Source organism: Saccoglossus kowalevskii, chromosome 18, assembly GCF_978046115.1.
Source record: "Saccoglossus kowalevskii chromosome 18, keSacKowa6.1, whole genome shotgun sequence".
In the NCBI taxonomy this organism is placed as follows: domain Eukaryota; kingdom Metazoa; phylum Hemichordata; class Enteropneusta; family Harrimaniidae; genus Saccoglossus; species Saccoglossus kowalevskii.
In genome coordinates, this window is record NC_140658.1 from 33,738,757 (window position 1) to 33,750,996 (window position 12,240).

General features: G+C 40.1%; 1 long non-coding RNA gene across 1 annotated transcript; it reads left to right on the forward strand.

The window, feature by feature from the left end:
• Window positions 1–11,213: 11,213 nt before the first annotated feature.
• Window positions 11,214–12,236, forward strand: LOC146732315 (uncharacterized). Its single transcript, XR_014927033.1, has 2 exons — window positions 11,214–11,301; window positions 12,165–12,236. It is a non-coding gene; the product is annotated as an uncharacterized LOC146732315 (long non-coding RNA).
• Window positions 12,237–12,240: the final 4 nt, after the last annotated feature.

The window sequence follows — 12,240 nt, forward strand, 5'->3', positions numbered from 1 at the left end:
TTTGAATAGCTTAGCTCAGTACCTGGAGTTTGGATAGTATAGCTCAGTACCTGGAGTTTGGATAGTATAGCTCAGTACCTGGAGTTGAATAGCTTAGCTCAGTACCTGGAGTTTGGATAGTATAGCTCAGTACCTGGAGTTTGGATAGTATAGCCCAGTACCTGGAGTTTGGATAGTATAGCTCAGTACCTGGAGTTTGGATGGTATAGCCCAGTACCTGGAGTTTGGATAGTATAGCCCAGTACCTGGAGTTTGGATAGCTTAGCTCAGTACCTGTAGTTGAATAGTATAGTTCTGTACCTTGAGTTTGGATAGTATAGCTCAGTACCTGGAGTTTGAATAGCTTAGCTCAGTACCTGGAGTTTGGTTGGTATAGCTCAGTACCTGGAGTTTGAATAGTATAGCTCAGTACCTGGAGTTAGAATAGTATAGCCCAGTACCTGTAGTTGAATAGTATAGCTCAGTACCTGGAGTTTGAATAGCTTAGCTCAGTACCTGGAGTTTGGATAGTATAGCTCAGTACATGGAGTTTGGATAGTATAGCCCAGTACCTGGAGTTTGGATAGTATAGCTCAGTACCTGGAGTTGAATAGTATTGCTCAGTACCTGGAGTTTGAATAGCTTAGCTCAGTACCTGGAGTTTGGAATTTATAGCTCAGTACCTGGAGTTTGGATAGTATAGCCCAGTACCTGGAGTTTGGATAGTATAGCTCAGTACCTGGAGTTGAATAGTATTGCTCAGTACCTGGAGTTTGAATAGCTTAGCTCAGTACCTGGAGTTTGAATAGTATAGCTCAGTACCTGGAGTTTGGATAGTATAGCCCAGTACCTGTAGTTGAATAGTATAGCTCAGTACCTGGAGTTTGAATAGCTTAGCTCAGTACCTGGAGTTTGGATAGTATAGCTCAGTACCTGGAGTTTGGATAGTATAGCTCAGTACCTGGAGTTTGGATAGTATAGCCCAGTACCTGGAGTTTGGATAGTATAGCTCAGTACCTGGAGTTGAATAGTATTGCTCAGTACCTGGAGTTTAAATAGCTTAGCTCAGTACCTGGAGTTTGGAATTTATAGCTCAGTACCTGGAGTTTGGATAGTATAGCCCAGTACCTGTAGTTGAATAGTATAGCTCAGTACCTGGAGTTAGAATAGTATAGCCCGGTACCTGTAGTTGAATGGTATAGCTCAGTACCTGGAGTTTGAATAGCTTAGCTCAGTACCTGGAGTTTGGATAGTATAGCTCAGTACCTGGAGTTTGGATAGTATAGCCAAGTACCTGGAGTTTGGATAGTATAGCCCAGTACCTGGAGTTTGGATAGTATAGCTCAGTACCTGGAGTTGAATAGCTTAGCTCAGTACCTGGAGTTTGAATAGCTTAGCTCAGTACCTGGAGTTTGGATCGTATAGCTCAGTACCTGGATTTTGGATAGTATGGCCCAGTACCTGGAGTTTGGATAGTATAGCCCAGTACCTGGAGTGTGGATAGTATAGCTCAGTACCTGGAGTTTGAATAGCTTAGCTCAGTACCCGGCGTTTGGATAGTATAGCTCAGTACCTGGAGTTTGGATAGTATAGCCCAGTACCTGGAGTTTGGATAGTATAGCTCAGTACCTGGAGTTTGGATAGTATAGCCCAGTACCTGGAGTTTGGATAGTATAGCCCAGTACCTGGAGTTTGAATAGCTTAGCTCAGTACCTGGAGTTTGGTTGGTATAGCTCAGTACCTGGAGTTTGAATAGTATAGCTCAGTACCTGGAGTTAGAATAGTATAGCCCGGTACCTGTAGTTGAATAGTATAGCTCAGTACCTGGAGTTTGAATAGCTTAGCTCAGTACCTGGAGTTTGGATAGTATAGCTCAGTACCTGGAGTTTGGATAGTATAGCCCAGTACCTGGAGTTTGGATAGTATAGCTCAGTACTTGGAGTTGAATAGCTTAGCTCAGTACCTGGAGTTTGAATAGCTTAGCTCACTACCTGGAGTTTGGATCGTATAGCTCAGTACCTGGATTTTGGATAGTATGGCCCAGTACCTGGAGTTTGGATAGTATAGCCCAGTACCTGGAGTGTGGATAGTATAGCTCAGTACCTGGAGTTTGAATAGCTTAGCTCAGTACCCGGCGTTTGGATAGTATAGCTCAGTACCTGGAGTTTGGATAGTATAGCCCAGTAAATTTGTAGCTGGAGTTTGGATAGTATAGCTCAGTACCTGGAGTTTGGATAGTATAGCCCAGTACATTTGTACCTGGAGTTTGGATAGTATAGCATAGTACCTGGAGTTTGGATAGTATAGCTCAGTACCTGGAGTTTGGATAGTATAGCTCAGTACCTAGAGTTTGCATAGTATAGTTCAGTACCTGGAGTTTGAATAGTATAGCTCAGTACCTGGAATTTGGATAGTATAGCCCAGTACCTGGAGTTTGAATGGTATAGTTCTGTACCTGGAATTTGAATAGCTTAGCTCAGTACCTGGAGTTTGGATAGTATAGCTCAGTACCTGGAGTTTGGATAGTATAGCTCAGTACCTGGAGTTGAATGGCTTAGCCCAGTACCTGTAGTTGAATAGTATAGCTCAGTACCTGGAGTTTGGATAGTATAGCCCAGTACCTGGAGTTTGGATGGTATAGCCCAGTACCTGGAGTTTGGATAGTATAGCCCAGTACCTGGAGTTTGGATGGTATAGCTCAGTACCTGGAGTTTGGATAGTATAGCTCAGTACCTGGAGTTTGGATAGTATAGCCCAGTACCTGGAGTTTGGATGGTATAGCCCAGTACCTGGAGTTTGGATAGTATAGCCCAGTACCTGGAGTTTGGATAGCTTAGCTCAGTACCTGTAGTTGAATAGTATAGTTCTGTACCTTGAGTTTGGATAGTATAGCCCAGTACCTGGAGTTTGAATAGCTTAGCTCAGTACCTGGAGTTTGGTTGGTATAGCTCAGTACCTGGAGTTTGAATAGTATAGCTCAGTACCTGGAGTTAGAATAGTATAGCCCAGTACCTGTTGTTGAATAGTATAGCTCAGTACCTGGAGTTTGAATAGCTTAGCTCAGTACCTGGAGTTTGGATAGTATAGCTCAGTACATGGAGTTTGGATAGTATAGCCCAGTACCTGGAGTTTGGATAGTATAGCTCAGTACCTGGAGTTGAATAGTATTGCTCAGTACCTGGAGTTGAATAGTATTGCTCAGTACCTGGAGTTTGAATAGCTTAGCTCAGTACCTGGAGTTTGGAATTGATAGCTCAGTACCTGGAGTTTGGATAGTATAGCCCAGTACCTGGAGTTTGGATAGTATAGCTCAGTACCTGGAGTTGAATAGTATTGCTCAGTACCTGGAGTTTGAATAGCTTAGCTCAGTACCTGGAGTTTGGATAGTATAGCTCAGTACCTGGAGTTTGGATAGTATAGCCCAGTACCTGTCGTTGAATAGTATAGCTCAGTACCTGGAGTTTGAATAGCTTAGCTCAGTACCTGGAGTTTGGATAGTATAGCTCAGTACCTGGAGTTTGGATAGTATAGCTCAGTACCTGGAGTTTGGATAGTATAGCCCAGTACCTGGAGTTTGGATAGTATAGCTCAGTACCTGGAGTTGAATAGTATTGCTCAGTACCTGGAGTTTAAATAGCTTAGCTCAGTACCTGGAGTTTGGAATTTATAGCTCAGTACCTGGAGTTTGGATAGTATAGCCCAGTACCTGGAGTTTGTATAGTATAGCTCAGTACCTGGAGTTTGGATAGTATAGCCCAGTATATTTGTACCTGGAGTTAGAATAGTATAGCCCGGTACCTGTAGTTGAATAGTATAGCTCAGTACCTGGAGTTTGAATAGCTTAGCTCAGTACCTGGAGTTTGGATAGTATAGCTCAGTACCTGGAGTTTGGATAGTATAGCCAAGTACCTGGAGTTTGGATAGTATAGCCCAGTACCTGGAGTTTGGATAGTATAGCTCAGTACCTGGAGTTGAATAGCTTAGCTCAGTACCTGGAGTTTGAATAGCTTAGCTCAGTACCTGGAGTTTGGATCGTATAGCTCAGTACCTGGAGTTTGGATAGTATAGCCCAGTATATTTGTACCTGGAGTTAGAATAGTATAGCCCGGTACCTGTAGTTGAATAGTATAGCTCAGTACCTGGAGTTTGAATAGCTTAGCTCAGTACCTGGAGTTTGGATAGTATAGCTCAGTACCTGGAGTTTGGATAGTATAGCCCAGTACCTGGAGTTTGGATAGTATAGCTCAGTACCTGGAGTTGAATAGCATAGCTCAGTACCTGGAGTTTGAATAGCTTAGCTCACTACCTGGAGTTTGGATCGTATAGCTCAGTACCTGGATTTTGGATAGTATGGCCCAGTACCTGGAGTTTGGATAGTATAGCCCAGTACCTGGAGTGTGGATAGTATAGCTCAGTACCTGGAGTTTGAATAGCTTAGCTCAGTACCCGGCGTTTGGATAGTATAGCTCAGTACCTGGAGTTTGGATAGTATAGCCCAGTAAATTTGTAGCTGGAGTTTGGATAGTATAGCTCAGTACCTGGAGTTTGTATAGTATAGCTCAGTACCTGGAGTTTGGATAGTATAGCCCAGTATATTTGTACCTGGAGTTTGGATAGTATAGCTCAGTTCCTGGAGTTTGGATAGTATAGCTCAGTACCTGGAGTTTGGATAGTATAGCTCAGTACCTAGAGTTTGGATAGTATAGTTCAGTACCTGGAGTTTGAATAGTATAGCTCAGTACCTGGAATTGGGATAGTATAGCCCAGTACCTGGAGTTTGAATGGTATAGTTCTGTACCTGGAATTTGAATAGCTTAGCTCAGTACCTGGAGTTTGGATAGTATAGCTCAGTACCTGGAGTTTGGATAGTATAGCTCAGTACCTGGAGTTGAATAGCTTAGCCCAGTACCTGTAGTTGAATAGTATAGCTCAGTACCTGGAGTTTGGATAGTATAGCCCAGTACCTGGAGTTTGGATGGTATAGCCCAGTACCTGGAGTTTGGATAGTATAGCCCAGTACCTGGAGTTTGGATGGTATAGCTCAGTACCTGGAGTTTGGATAGTATAGCTCAGTACCTGGAGTTTGGATAGTATAGCCCAGTACCTGGAGTTTGGATGGTATAGCCCAGTACCTGGAGTTTGGATAGTATAGCCCAGTACCTGGAGTTTGGATAGCTTAGCTCAGTACCTGTAGTTGAATAGTATAGTTCTGTACCTTGAGTTTGGATAGTATAGCCCAGTACCTGGAGTTTGAATAGCTTAGCTCAGTACCTGGAGTTTGGTTGGTATTGCTCAGTACCTGGAGTTTGAATAGTATAGCTCAGTACCTGGAGTTAGAATAGTATAGCCCAGTACCTGTAGTTGAATAGTATAGCTCAGTACCTGGAGTTTGAATAGCTTAGCTCAGTACCTGGAGTTTGGATAGTATAGCTCAGTACATGGAGTTTGGATAGTATAGCCCAGTACCTGGAGTTTGGATAGTATAGCTCAGTACCTGGAGTTGAATAGTATTGCTCAGTACCTGGAGTTGAATAGTATTGCTCAGTACCTGGAGTTTGAATAGCTTAGCTCAGTACCTGGAGTTTGGAATTTATAGCTCAGTACCTGGAGTTTGGATAGTATAGCCCAGTACCTGGAGTTTGGATAGTATAGCTCAATACCTGGAGTTGAATAGTATTGCTCAGTACCTGGAGTTTGAATAGCTTAGCTCAGTACCTGGAGTTTGGATAGTATAGCTCAGTACCTGGAGTTTGGATAGTATAGCCCAGTACCTGTAGTTGAATAGTATAGCTCAGTACCTGGAGTTTGAATAGCTTAGCTCAGTACCTGGAGTTTGGATAGTATAGCTCAGTACCTGGAGTTTGGATAGTATAGCTCAGTACCTGGAGTTTGGATAGTATAGCCCAGTACCTGGAGTTTGGATAGTATAGCTCAGTACCTGGAGTTGAATAGTATTGCTCAGTACCTGGAGTTTAAATAGCTTAGCTCAGTACCTGGAGTTTGGAATTTATAGCTCAGTACCTGGAGTTTGGATAGTATAGCCCAGTACCTGTAGTTGAATAGTATAGCTCAGTACCTGGAGTTAGAATAGTATAGCCCGGTACCTGTAGTTGAATAGTATAGCTCAGTACCTGGAGTTTGAATAGCTTAGCTCAGTACCTGGAGTTTGGATAGTATAGCTCAGTACCTGGAGTTTGGATAGTATAGCCAAGTACCTGGAGTTTGGATAGTATAGCCCAGTACCTGGAGTTTGGATAGTATAGCTCAGTACCTGGAGTTGAATAGCTTAGCTCAGTACCTGGAGTTTGAATAGCTTAGCTCAGTACCTGGAGTTTGGATCGTATAGCTCAGTACCTGGATTTTGGATAGTATGGCCCAGTACCTGGAGTTTGGATAGTATAGCCCAGTACCTGGAGTGTGGATAGTATAGCTCAGTACCTGGAGTTTGAATAGCTTAGCTCAGTACCCGGCGTTTGGATAGTATAGCTCAGTACCTGGAGTTTGGATAGTATAGACCAGTACATTTGTAGCTGGAGTTTGGATAGTATAGCTCAGTACCTGGAGTTTGTATAGTATAGCTCAGTACCTGGAGTTTGGATAGTATAGCCCAGTACATTTGTACCTGGAGTTTGGATAGTATAGCTCAGTACCTGGAGTTTGGATAGTATAGCTCAGTACCTGGAGTTTGGATAGTATAGCTCAGTACCTAGAGTTTGGATAGTATAGTTCAGTACCTGGAGTTTGAATAGTATAGCTCAGTACCTGGAATTTGGATAGTATAGCCCAGTACCTGGAGTTTGAATGGTATAGTTCTGTACCTGGAGTTTGAATAGCTTAGCTCAGTACCTGGAGTTTGGATAGTATAGCTCAGTACCTGGAGTTGAATAGCTTAGCTCAGTACCTGGAGTTTGGATAGTATAGCTCAGTACCTGGAGTTTGGATAGTATAGCCCAGTACCTGGAGTTTGGATAGTATAGCCCAGTACCTGGAGTTTGGATGGTATAGCCCAGTACCTGGAGTTTGGATAGTATAGCTCAGTACCTGTAGTTGAATAGTATAGTTCTGTACCTTGAGTTTGGATAGTATAGCCCAGTACCTGGAGTCTGAATGGCTTAGCTCAGTACCTGGAGTTTGGATAGTATAGCTCAATACCTGGAATTTGAATAGCTTAGCTCAGTACCTGGCATTTGGATAGTATAGCTCAGTACCTGGAGTTTGGATAGTATAGCTCAGTACCTGGAGTTTGAATAGTATAGCTCAGTACCTGGAGTTTGGATAGTATAGCTCAGTACCTGGAGTTTGGATAGTATAGCTCAGTACCTGCAGTTTGGATAGTATAGCTCAGTACCTGGAGTTTGGATAGTATAGCTCAGTACCTGGAGTTTGAATAGTATAGCTCGGTACCTGGAGTTTGGATAGTATAGCTCAGTACCTGGAATTTGGATAGTATAGCTCGGTACCTGGAGTTTGGATAGTATAGCTCAGTACCTGGAGTTTGGATAGTATAGCTCAGTACCTGGAGTTTGGATAGTATAGCTCAGTACCTGGAGTTTGGATAGTATAGCTCAGTACCTGGAGTTGAATAGCTTAGCTCGGTACCTGGAGTTTGGATAGTATAGCTCAGTACCTGGAATTTGGATAGTATAGCTCGGTACCTGGAGTTTGGATAGTATAGCTCAGTACCTGGAGTTTGGATAGTATAGCTCAGTACCTGGAATTTGAATAGCTTAGCTCAGTACCTGGCGTTTGGATAGTATAGCTCAGTACCTGGAGTTTGGATAGTATAGCTCAGTACCTGGAGTTTGAATAGTATAGCTCAGTACCTGGAGTTTGGATAGTATAGCTCAGTACCTGGAGTTTGGATAGTATAGCTCAGTACCTGGAGTTTGGATAGTATAGCTCAGTACCTGGAGTTGAATAGCTTAGCTCGGTACCTGGAGTTTGGATAGTATAGCTCAGTACCAGGAATTTGGATAGTATAGCTCGGTACCTGGAGTTTGGATAGTATAGCTCAGTACCTGGAGTTTGGATAGTATAGCTCAGTACCTGGAATTTGAATAGCTTAGCTCAGTACCTGGCGTTTGGATAGTATAGCTCAGTACCTGGAGTTTGGATAGTATAGCTCAGTACCTGGAGTTTGAATAGTATAGCTCAGTACCTGGAGTTTGGATAGTATAGCTCAGTACCTGGAGTTTGGATAGTATAGCTCAGTACCTGGAGTTTGGATAGTATAGCTCAGTACCTGGAGTTTGGATAGTATAGCTCAGTACCTGGTGTTTGAATAGTATAGCTCGGTACCTGGAGTTTGGATAGTATAGCTCAGTACCTGGAATTTGGATAGTATAGCTCGGTACCTGGAGTTTGGATAGTATAGCTCAGTACCTGGAGTTTGGATAGTATAGCTCAGTACCTGGAGTTTGGATAGTATAGCTCAGTACCTGGAGTTTGGATAGTATAGCTCAGTACCTGGAGTTTGGATGGTATAGCCCAGTACCTGGAGTTTGGATGGTATATCTCTGTGCGTGGAGTTTAAAAAAAATATAAATGTGGCCTATTTGCAAATAAACTTCTTAGTAGACATAGTGCCCAGAAAGCTAAATTGGAACTAATCCTGGTTTTTAACAGATGAGTAATGCAGGTTACTGCATCTGGGAAGCAGGCATTTTTAAGTTGAAGCGTACTCATAATTTTTGTGAAAAATGGCCATAAAGCGCATGACATTGTTCATTGGCTTTTTATAAATAACATTTTTTTGTGTGCTACAGTGACATATTTTTCAAAAAATTGTCCTAATATTTTTCCATAGAACACAATGTTAAAGAAAAATTGTCATAGAAACCTAAGGTAAAATTGGCCATTATCCACTATAGTACAACCATCTTTTCCGAAAAAATTCAATATTCTTATATTGCCCAGGAGTACAATGTATTACAAAATTAATAAATTCTGGGTATTTGCTTTTATGAGTAGTCTTCTACCTTAATGGAGGTCAGTTTGTATCCCAAATATCAGAGTAATATAAAAGTAAATGGATGGGGTGTGCTTGGTCAGACATGGATGGTATCACATTATACATCAATGTCAGCAGATAATATGTTAAGTTGGTTAAATATCATATGGTATCTTTGTGAAACCAAACCCAAGTTTATCTCTCTCACTGCCATTTTGTTTGCATACATTATGTAACCAAACACTTTTTAAGCTTGCCAACATTGAAACATTATCTTAAACTAATATTTGTTTCTACTTTTAGGAGGCAAATATAAAGTTACAATCAAGACAAATGAGATGCCATCTGCTGGCACTGATGCAACAGTATCTATTACAGCCTATGGTAAAAAAGGCAACTCAGGACCATTGATACTTGGTGGTGGTGATGGTAATACATTCCAGTCGGGTAACATTGATGAATTTACGGTTAGTCATTTACCAATATTGATACTTGGTTATGGAGATGGTATTTCAGTCCACTCAGGTAACATTGATCGAATTACAGTAAGTCATTTACCAACATTGACACTTGGTGGTGGTGATGGTAATACATTCCAGTCGGGTAACATTGATGAATTTACTGTTAGTCATTTACCAATATTGATACTTGGTTATGGAGATGGTATTTCAGTCCACTCAGGTAACATTGATCGATTTACAGTAAGTCATTTACCAACATTGACACTTGGTGGTGGTGATGGTAATAATTCCAGTCGGGTAACATTGATGAATTTACGGTTAGTCATTTACCAATATTGATACTTGGTTATGGAGATGGTATTTCAGTCCACTCAGGTAACATTGATTGAATTACAGTAAGTCATTTACCAACATTGACACTTGGTGGTGGTGATGGTAATACGTTCCAGTTGGGTAACATTGATGAATTTACGGTTAGTCATTTACCAATATTGATACTTGGTTATGGAGATGGTATTTCAGTCCACTCAGGTAACATTGATCGATTTACAGTAAGTCATTTACCAACATTGACACTTGGTGGTGGTGATGGTAATACATTCCAGTCGGGTAACATTGATAAAATTACGGTTAGTCATTTACCAATATTGATACTTGGTTATGGAGATGGTATTTCAGTCCACTCAGGTAACATTGATCGATTTACAGTAAGTCATTTACCAACATTGACACTTGGTGGTGGTGATGGTAATACATTCCAGTCAGGTAACATTGATGAATTTACGATTAGTCATTTACTACCAAACATTGACACTTAGTCATGGAGATGGTAATTCAGTCCAGTCAGGTAACATTGATCGATTTACAGCAAGTCATTTACTACCAAACATTGATACTTAGTCATGGAGATGGTTATTTAGTCCAGTCAGGTAACATTGATCGATTTACAGCAAGTCATTTACTACCAAGCATTGGGCCATTCCAGTTTATATCTGCACCCCCCCCTGTTGATGAGCTTGTGTGTTTACTTCATACAGGGTATAATTTCCATGGATGTATAAGTCATACAAAGTTTTATTTCCAAATCACCATTCACCATACAGTGATGGAAATCCAAAACTATAGTTCCTACTTACGGTGTTGATGAGTTCCTTTGTGCCACCATACAGAGTAGGATTTCCAAATATAACTCTTATATGCTAATTCAAAAATATTTATTTGACAATAGAAATCCAAACTAGTCCTGATTCACGGTGTTGATGAGCTCATTCGTGCCACCATCCTTATCTAATTTCAGTAATAACTATTTCATACTGGCCCAATTTTTTTACCATATACAGTCAGAATTCCAAGTTTTTTTAGTCATACTGTTGGAAATCTAACCTCATCAACCGGTATGTGGCGAGATAAACTAGGCCATATTTTATTTAGTAGCCATAACTGCCTGGATTTTTTTTTTCCATACTTGTCTGGATTTCCTGATTCTGTTTCTCCATATACAGTTGGAATTCCGGGGTATTTTCCCCATCATACAGTGCTGGAAATCCGACCTCATCAACATGGGGGGGGGGGGGGGGTTGCAGATATAAACTGGAATGGCCCATTGATGGTGATGGTAATACTATTGTATTATCTTTTCTTGTCAAAAAGTTATTTAGATTGTAATAGCAACATATCAGAATATTTTCCAGAACATTTGGATTTTCATCGCTTTCTAATAAAACAACTCAACTCAAAGTTAAACTAAAGAAAGGTTCTGCATTCTGAATAATTCCATGTTCATAGAATTTTTTTTAGAGAGTTTTACTTTTTTTATTTATGCAGATTACTGCTGGTGATATTGGACCCCTCTACAAAATACGTATTTCACATGACAATAGTGCAGAATTTGCTGGCTGGTTATGTGAGGAGGTAGGTATATAAATGTACTGCCATTGCTTGGTTCAACTAGTATGTAATGTGATGTTATGACTATAAAACTATGATTGGACAGTGGAGAAAAAAATATTATGTATTTTACATTTACATTCAAACTCTCAGCACATCTGCTTTATCTTTATAAATATTTATAAATTTAAATAGAAATCCTCATAATGAAATATTTTGTGACAGATATATGATATGAAAGCAGCAGCTGTGTTGTGAAAGTTCAGTATAATTAAGTACCAGCAGCTGATCAGAACCTTAAATTAAAAACCCTCTATGACATCCTATCGAATCTGCAAATCCTATTTGACTATTACAACTCTCACAATATGTTCTCTTGCATATCATATTAGGAAGTAATCATGTGAATATCACAAAGTACATGTATGTACAAAAGCAGTATTAATAACTAACGTGTTAAGTTCCTGTATTGTCTTGATGTATACTCTCATGATAACATTATTATTTAAAATTTGTCCTGCTTGTAGTTATAATTTAGTAAGAGATAACAATATGAAGTGCCAGCATAACTTATTATGAGATTCCTATATGGTAAAAAAATCACATCATATCATATTTTGCTTGGTAAATTTAAACTAAAATAATCACTATTCATGGTGATTCTTAAATTGTTAATGACCAATATTTGAATTTCTTTTTTCATTTTTATCTAAAACTATTTGTTTTAGACATGTATATATAATATTTATTAAATAATTATAAATACTATTAAATATAAATAATTATTGTAATGGAAACTAATTCCATGAAAGGTATTGAGCCTTTAAAGGGTAGAGGGCACTATAACCAGCACAAATGATGGTGAAATATGTGAATTACTTCTCAAGGTGACGCTGCAAGACATTCATACTGATGAAGAATTCACATTCCCCTGCAATAAATGGTTATCTACAGAAGAAGATG